Raw genomic sequence first — 9,464 nt, forward strand, 5'->3', positions numbered from 1 at the left:
GAGACTGCCCTTTTTCTCCACAGGGGTAAATAAGGACTTTCCTTTGCCCTCATCAGTGGTTTCAAGTTTACTACTGTCAGTTAAGTGATTCCTTTTCTTCCAAAGAAATACAAAACTTACCATAGTTATTTAGTGTTATTAAATAGCAAGGCATCTCCCAACAATGCCACCTTTTGATTCCCCAAAGACCTTTATAGTAATGATTTATCTAAACCATCTCAGAAGGAAAGGAAGTCTGTCAATTGAAGAAGATCTAAATTATGTCTTTCTTGAGAAAAGACAGTAAAATTACATTGAACTCCTTCCCAGTTGAAATCAAACTGCTCTTGAATACTGTCAGCAATAGGAATAGAGAAAAAATTGCTAAGATTAATAAATCTATACCAAACATGCTGAGCCTGGGCTTCCTGGTCTGTAACACTGAAGATTTCAGAAACAGTTACACACCAGTTCCCTCTAAGCTTTTCTTATAAGCTTCCAGATGTCATGTGCCTTCCTTACAGATAACCCAGAGTTATTGTGAGGACTATTCATATTATGAAGTCTTCAGCTTCCTTTATCTCTATACTAGAAAATAAATCTTTTTTGCATCAGCTAACGCATAGTAAATTCTACTTCAGTTCTACATTTTAACTCTGTGTATATTTCTCATTTTTAAATGTGCTTCTTGTACACAAGATCCTGTTGGATTCTGATTTTTAATCTATTCTGCTGTCAGTTTTTGTTTTATAGGGTGAGGTGAGTTCATTCCTTAGCCTTGAAGCCTCAGAGATTTTATTAGTCTTCCTGTTAAAACTGAAACCTAAAAAACTAAACCAAAGTGAGAATATCTGGGAGGTTATGTCTTCTAAAGATTATTGTGCCTACAGTAAGTAATCTGTAACAAAGTACATCTAACTACCTAGTAGCAACTTTAAATTCAGAGATTTTATTTTCCCCTTAGGAGTTAGTTAGCAATGGTATTTGTAAGTTTAGGAACACTTTATGGAGTTATTCAAGTCCTAACAACATAATGATATTAACATAGTGATTAATGAAATTTTGCTGTTTGAAGAAAAATCTCTGGAACTTTAATCTGTTCCTATTCTAAGTTTTGAAATTTTGCTATTTTGGTGTGTCTGACCTCTCACAAGGTTACTAGTCAGTCATTCAAAGGAAAAGATGTGTTCCTACAGTTTGAGGACTATCTGTCTGTCTCTGGGAAAGTTTCAGGGAATGACCTTACAAAGGTGAAGATAAGATCTTTTTGACTTAGTTTTCCCATCTTGGTAAACTTAGACATTTTTCCACCTCATAATGAGCCTTTTCATGTGATTAACCACTGATTATGACTAATATTGATACTGATATTGCTATATTCTTCTTTTTTCCCTTCACATAGCAAATTTCATTGAAAAGGACAAATATATAATGATGCTTCACTTTTTCATTATAGGAATAAACATAAGAGACAAACTCTATTTGTGGTTTTGACTGAATAATATATGATAATATAGTACTGCTATAATGGAAAATCATTTTAAATTATCATTTGAATTACAAATGATAGAAATTATGAGGTCTTATAATTCGATAGGATATTTAGTTTATAGGATATCAATACAACCTACTTTCATTATATTAATATAATCAAAATATCCTCTTAAAAGAGAAATAAATTATAATCATATTTAGCTGAAGGTAAAGATGAAGATACACAAAAAAAATTTTTAATTTAAATGGAGCACACAATTTTGAAGAGTAACTATATATATATGTATATGTATACATATATAGAAGAAGCTCCTCATATCCTGTTTGAATATATATGTGTGTGTGTGTGTATTTTTTTTTACCTGTAGTTACTTTTCTATATCCAAATCACCTAAATCCTATTTGTTTTGTTTGTATTATAAATATCAACCATATCCTGTTAGAGCAGATGTTTCTTAATTATGAAAATGTCATTTCTTCTCATGCATTTCCGTATACTGATAGTAAGAATATCTTTAAATTCTCAAAATAATAGCTAATCCAAATAGAGTATTTCCTTTGATTTTGTTGATTTGTTATATAAAATAAATCCTATAGAAAAATCTAATTGAATTGTTGAGATATTCTGTGCAATTCTTTTACAAGTAAAGTGTCTTTTGACTTAGCAAATGTGACTTAGAATTTAATTTCAGGTACCTAAGACAATCTCACTGCCACTATCCCCCTCCCCAAATAGTCACATTCAGTGAGCCCAAATGAAGAGCCATTGTTATTGGAGTAAAATATCATCCTAAAAATTTCAAAAGGATTTTTACTTTTGGTTCCTCTGGATTGCTTATTTTCAAAGAGAAGTAACTTAGAGCTTCTATAAAACTTAAACTATTGAATAAGCAATATTGTTTGTTCAAGAAGAAAAACAATCTGTTCAGCCAAATTTGTCAGAGACACATTTTTAATTTAATGTATAATATTCTGATCAGCATAGTTCCTCCCATTAAAACAAAAAAGCCTTTCTTTTCCAGCAATTTCTGATTCATATTTTATATCACTAGATCATGAAAAAGGATATTTCACGGGGAGGACAAAAGAAAAGTATAGTTTCAGTAAGAGTTTTTAGAATTATTAAACTAAAAGATCAGAGTTAATATCTACAGATTCACAAATGTAACTTCTCTAAAAGAACTTCCTCTTTTGGTCTTTATTGTTGCTCAGTTATCTGATTCCTCTTCTTGAGATAAAGATTCTAGAGTGATTTATCATTTTCCAGCTCATTTGATAAAACTAGGAAACTGAAGCAAATAGAATTAAATGACTTATCCAGAATCACGATCACTCAGCTAGTGTCTAATTAGTAGATTTGAACTCAAGTCTTTCTGACTGTGCTCAGCCTCTTATTCATATCATTATCTAACTGTCCCTCTTTTGGTCTAGCCCTCACTAATAAATAAAAATGAACACTTCGTTTAGTTAACAAAAAGACATTCACACGTGTGCAGTCAAGAATAAACAAGATGTTCTCATTCATTTTGATTCAATGCACTACAACTATTAGTCTGATGCTTTTAATCTAGCTAACATTTTTTTCTTCTTTGGGGAGTTAAATGTCCTTCTTTTCAAACTGATTAAATCTTCTATTCAAAAGAGACTAATTAGATTTTTGATTCAGGGAATCCAAGGAGTTTAAGAATACTAGGCTAAAGACACATAATAATCTTAATTTTAATAATGAAATTGAGGTCTTAGTGATGCATATTGGATGCATGCTTTTAGAATTGCACACAGTCTTCACAGGACAAAAATCTAGTGGATACTAGTATGAACATTCTAAATTAATATTTTTATAAGGTACTTAGTAGAAAGTTCCATAAGACAATATGAAAGTTTCAATATGTCTTTGAAATAGATAAGGCCACAGGTAGTTTGGAATGACGTAATATTGTTACAAATATCTAGCCAATATGGATCTGACAAAATTGAAGTTTCATGAAAATATGATGTATTAGTGTTCCTCTAAAATTGCCCACTTGGCATGTATTCCTAGAAGACAAATAATTTATCAGATTACCAGTTAGAAATGTTTCCTAATGCCAAAGGAAAAAAAAACCTAGATAAGGACAAAGAATGATTGAGTCATTATGAAAGATGTTAAACTGCAAGATGCAGGAAGTTGGAAATGAGGTGAGGCAATTTACAAGTGGCAACAATTTTATGAAAGAATAAAAAGACATCCTGAGTTTATATGTAAATATATTTAAAATAATAATACTGTGATAGCTTAGCACTCATATATTGTCAAATTTGGTATTTGAGACATTTTGACAAAAAAAAAAAAAAAAAAAAAAAAGCTTCAGCACTTGACAGTGCTCCAAACTTGTTACACTGGTTGTTGTCTTAGTTGAACTGTAAGGTTGTGAGGTTGGTCAGCATACTGTCCAGCGTTCAACTTCTATTACCCTTGGCTACAAAACTGTCAGGTTTAGGAACTGCTCACAGGCAGTTCCTACAGGACAATGAGGCTGCAGTATATAGTTTTCCAACTCCTAATATAATAATACTGTAGGGGGAGAGAGTATCTGGCATGCTCAGAAATGAGCTGAAGCAGCAGGGGTTGTGCAAGAAGAAGAAGCAGGATCCCAGGCAAAGGCAGCAGTAGTAGCAGCAGCAGTAATAGCAGCAAGGAACCTAGGATTTCTGGAAGCTCTGAGTCCAGGGCAGGAGCCAAAGCCCTATGTGATGAAGGTCCAGGAACCATATTCTGCCTCTATATCTGCCCTCTCCCCTCCAGGAAGCTTGGACAGCATGGGGTGGTATAAAGTATAAAGATTTGGTTCCTCTCAGAAAGTGAGTTGGGTCAAAAAGGAAGGAGCACTGGGCTGGGTTGGCTTATTTCTCAGCAGTTCCAAGGCCCACTTGCTTTTTAAAGGAATTGGGTGGGAAGAGATGATTAAGCTGTGGACTGGCAACACGCTCTATATGGGAAAAATTCTTTTGGTACTTGTTTTTGACACTTCTGCCTTCTGGAACTAATTAATGGTGAGTACAAGGTATCACTGTAACTAGCATTTATATTTGGCAAACTGCCTTACAAATTTCATCTTAATAACAATCCTGGAAGTAGATTCCTTTATGATCCCTGTCTTATAGATGTAGAAATAAATATAGAGAGATTGTTACTTTTACAATAAACATTCACTTGACCAAAAAGGTTTTGAAAAATGATTAATATGCATGCAATCCAATTTAATATCCTGTTAATGGGATGTGAATAACTGCATGCATTTCATCTGCTCAAATTATTTTGGGAAAATTAAAATGGAATATTACTTGAGTGTTACAAGTTTCAAATGCCTTTCACTTTTCCTTGAATGAGCAACAGTACCTATCTGTGGGGCTGAAAAGGATTTTTATCTCCAAATATTTTGCATGTCATTTTCTCCTACTTGATAGAGCCTTGAACCCCTTTTTTGTATATGCAATATATCAGGTGAAAAATATTTTAACACTTTTGGGGGTTGGAATGGGTGGAATGAGATAGTATCCAAAACTGAAAACTTAGAGCTTTTCTCCTTACTTTGCACCTGCTATCATCAGCCCCTCTTTATATCTCCATGTGTTCTGCTATCCATTGACATATTCCTTTCATAAGATACTTTATCTTCTAACTCCTGTACATTTTCATTAACTGTATCCTGATTGAAATTCTCTCCATCTTAGTTTCCTTAGCTTTCTTCAGACCCTGGCTAAAATTTTATCTTTTACATGAAGACTTTCCAATTTTCCTTAATGCCAATTTCTTTAATAATTTCCAATTATTAGAAAAATAAATAAACCTCAATTTATCCTGCTTTTATCTTTTAGAGTCCTAAATTTGATCATGTGAAGAATTCACAACACTCATTCTCTTTAACAAAAGGTAGGTTTCTTTAGAAGAGGTTACAGACAAAAAAAAAAAAAATACAATAAGACACCAGGAATAATAAATAGAGTTAGGAGAGCATGTAGCAAAGAAAGGGGTTTTAATAATTAATAACAGAAAAGACAAGTTCCTTAGTGAAATTCACAATTTCCCAGGAGAAAGGGAACACCCCTTGAGATTGGGGCATAACCCTTAGCTGGCAGGCTAAAAACTAAAAGGGATTTAGGAGTCTAAAAGAGTTAGCATGAGGGGAAGGGTGAAGGAAAAGACATTATAAGGCAGAGTGCCATGGTGGGCTACCTAAGAGGGATTGAGCAAAGATGGCATGTACCATGGAGAGATTTATTGGGGAAATTTAATTTCAGGGACATGACTGGGATTTTTGACAGGACATAGCAATGTGAGGCTGCCCACACAACCCCCACAGAGGGTAAGTCTCAGAGATTTGACATAATTTGGATTTCTTGGCTGGACACAGCAAGGTAGAGCTAGAAGATTAAACTGATTCCCATCAGTGTCCTTCCCTGTTTGACTCAGAGCAGTCTTTCTCTGCCAGCCACACACACCCAGCCATCCAGGACCTCCTTATTTGTACATAATTTCTTGCATGACATCTATTAGACTGTGAGCTTCTCAGGAGCAGGAACAAGTCTTTTGCCTTTCGTTGTGTCCCCAGTGCTTAGCACAGTACCTGGCACATACCTGGTATGTGCCATACCTACCACATACCACATACCACAGTACCTGGTACTTAAGAAAAGCTTGATAACTTGGTGGGTTGGTGGCTTATCTTTATTATTATTATTATTTTATTATTATTATTATTATTATTATTATTATTATTATTATTATTATCATCATTATTATTATTTGCCCTGGCCAATGTGTAGATATTTTCCTATCTTCCTAGCAGGTCTCAGCACAAAGCAGACATCCAAAATTTCTTGAAGACTCATACCATTCCTTTCATACCATTCTTCTAGCCTTTTGGGCTTTTTAGATAAAGAAACAAAACTATTTGCTCTTTAATGAAAATTAAAGATCTCTGGATTTAAATCTTTCATTTTACTTTATTCTCTCATCAAATTATAACCTTCTCTTTCACTATCAAATACCTGGGGGAAAATATGATTGTATTACTTTTATCCACTTAATCACTACCACTTTTATTCCCTCTGCAAATGGGTTTCTCATCCCACTATTGTATTCTCTCCAAGGTTTCCTCTTGTGTATTGTCTTCCTGTTTCATCTTTCTGCAATTTTTTTCTATATAATTTCTTTTCTCTTTGACCTTTTCTTTTCTGCCTTCTAGATCTTCTTCTTACTTCTTCTGTTACTACTTGTTCCCTTGATTATTTAAATCTAAAGCACATCTTCATGAATCGTTAAAGGCCTGTTTACATAATTCATTAATTGTCAAAGGATGGGCCTCCAGAAACTGAAAACTGAGTGGATGTCCATCAATTGGAGAATGGCTGAATAAATTGTGGTATACGAATATTATGGAATATTATTGTTCTGTAAGAAATGACCAGCAGGATGATTTCAGAAAGGCCTGGAGAGACTTGCATGGACTGATGCTGAGTGAAATAAGCAGGATCAGGAGATCATTGTATACTTCCACAACAATACTATATGATGATCAATTCTGATGGATGTAGCCATTTTGAGTAATGAGATGAACCAAATCAGTTCCAATAGAGCAGTAATGAACTGAACCAGCTACACCCAGCAAAAGAACTCTGGGAGTTGACTATGAACCACTACATAGAATTCCCAATCTCTCTATTGCATTTTTGATTTCCTTCACAGGCTAATTGTACACGATTTCAAAGTCCGATTTTTTTTGTACAGCAAAACAACTGTTTGGACATGTATACATATATTGTATTTAATTTCTACTTTAACATATTTAACATGTATTGGTCAAATTGGAATAAAAGGTTTTGCAATTGTCAATGCTGAAAAATTACTTATGCATATATCTTTTAAATAAAAAGCTATAATAAAAAAAGAGAGAGAAAGAGATCAACAATGTTAAAAAAAAAAAAAAAAAAAGAAGGATGGGCCTCATCAAGGCCAATCTAGTGTTTCAGGTTCAGAATATAAATGACTTGAGACATTCATAAACCTTTTAGCAATTGACTAAGCCATAGTATGAAAAATATATTCAACAATGATAAAGCATTGATTCATTTGAATGAAACTTCTCTGCTTCTATGTTGGCCATATTGGGATTCTGGTGAAGTCTTAGGGAAAGCAACTTCTGTCTCCTTATCAATTGGCTTTTATATTCAGGCTACAGGAAGCTACGCCAGTAGTCCCAGTCTTATTGATATGAGCCAATTATGTATCAAAAACAGTCTTAAAACCATTTAAGGAAAATGTAAATTAATTTATATATTGTAGATGTTAAGCCCTACCCTTGTGTGGCAAGGTCCTGAAGATTTTTCAGCATAGAAGTGTCATACAGACAGCCTGCTGACAATATTATGGCCACATTTCCCAATGTGGAACCAGTTTAAAAATGTAATTAGGAAATATTTAACAAAATAAGTAAAAATGCAAGGGAATGTATATAATATCAATATGTGGCTTTCTAAGTCAACATGCAGCGTGCAGAGTTTCTTTCTCTTTTTTATTTTTATTTTAACTAAAGCTTTTTATTTTCAAAATATGTGCATGCTTGGGAATCTACCAAGGGAAAGTCAGGAACTATATGAACACAAATACAAAACACTTTCCACACAAATAAAGTCAGATCTAATCAGTTGGAAAAATATCAAGTGCTCACATGTTAGGATTCTTATAAGGTGCTAAGTCACTGGAATGAATAGAGACAATAATTATCTAATTTAGCATGGTTCAGTATGATTGATCTGATCTTATAAGGAGATGTTATGGACTAGAACTTGAAACAAGGTACTAAGTGGAATTGAGGAGACACTGGTTAAATCTAGTTTAGCATTGATTTAATCCTACAACAAATAATGGTTTCCTCATGATAGAATGATTGGTGTATACTCAGTGTGGAAGAAGCTCTCAGGGCCAAGGGGTGTAAAGGGCTAGAACTGAGCAAATGCACTTGGTTAATGGAGCACGTGAGACTAATTGCCAATTGGATGGTTCCATATTAACTTGTTTGAAAGTTGACCCTCCCCAGCTGTTCTGTGCTGACTTGATTGATGAGACAAAGAGGGGGAAATGACGTGTGTAGGAGGAGGAAGAGAAAATTGAGACACTGACGCTTAGTCAATCTCTCGTGGTGTTTGAGGGAAGAAGGTGTGTGTGGGATTACTAGACCTAATCCCCTGACCTTGACTGGAAAAGATCAAGAATAAAGACGTTTAATGATCCTGACTCCGGCTGATTCCTGGGAATATAGAGTTCCAGCAAAGGGGACTTTGGGAGATTCACAACTAGGATTGACTTCCGGGAGATTCACAAGCCCACAGAAGCCCACAATCCCACACTCTTGGAGGCGGAGTCTGATTCATTCCCACTTCCACCTTTGTGTTGGCTGGAGACATTTGGACAAGAGCTCTCAGGAACCAAGGAGAAAGAAAGGCCCCCAGAAAACTAGCTGAGCCCCAAGTGAAAGAGATAAGATTTTGGAAGAGACAATAAAGGATTTGGACTTTAACTCCTGGCTGCATTTGAAGTGATTATTGAAACTGAACTGAAACTAAGGCTGCTCCTAGAAGTTCCCCAAAAAACCTGCACCACAGAGAAAGATTATAATTTAGAGAACAGAACATTACACTCATGCAGCTGAGTGAATTTAATAAAGCTGACAATCCTACCTAAATTAATTAACTTATTTAATGCCATATCAATCAAACTCCCAAGAAATTATTTTATAGATTTAGAAGAAGTAATAACAAAGTTTATGTGGAAGAACAAAAGGTCAAGAATTTCAAGGGAATTAATGAAAAAAAATGCTAATGAAGTGGGCCTAACTGTGCCAGACCTAAAACTATATTATAAAGCAGAGGTCATCAAAACCATCTAGTACTGGCTAAAAAATAGAGTAGCCAGTTAGTGGAATAAGTTAGAATCACAGGACAAAGTAGTC

Source organism: Sminthopsis crassicaudata, chromosome 4 (genome assembly GCF_048593235.1).
Source record: "Sminthopsis crassicaudata isolate SCR6 chromosome 4, ASM4859323v1, whole genome shotgun sequence".
NCBI lineage: Eukaryota > Metazoa > Chordata > Mammalia > Dasyuromorphia > Dasyuridae > Sminthopsis > Sminthopsis crassicaudata.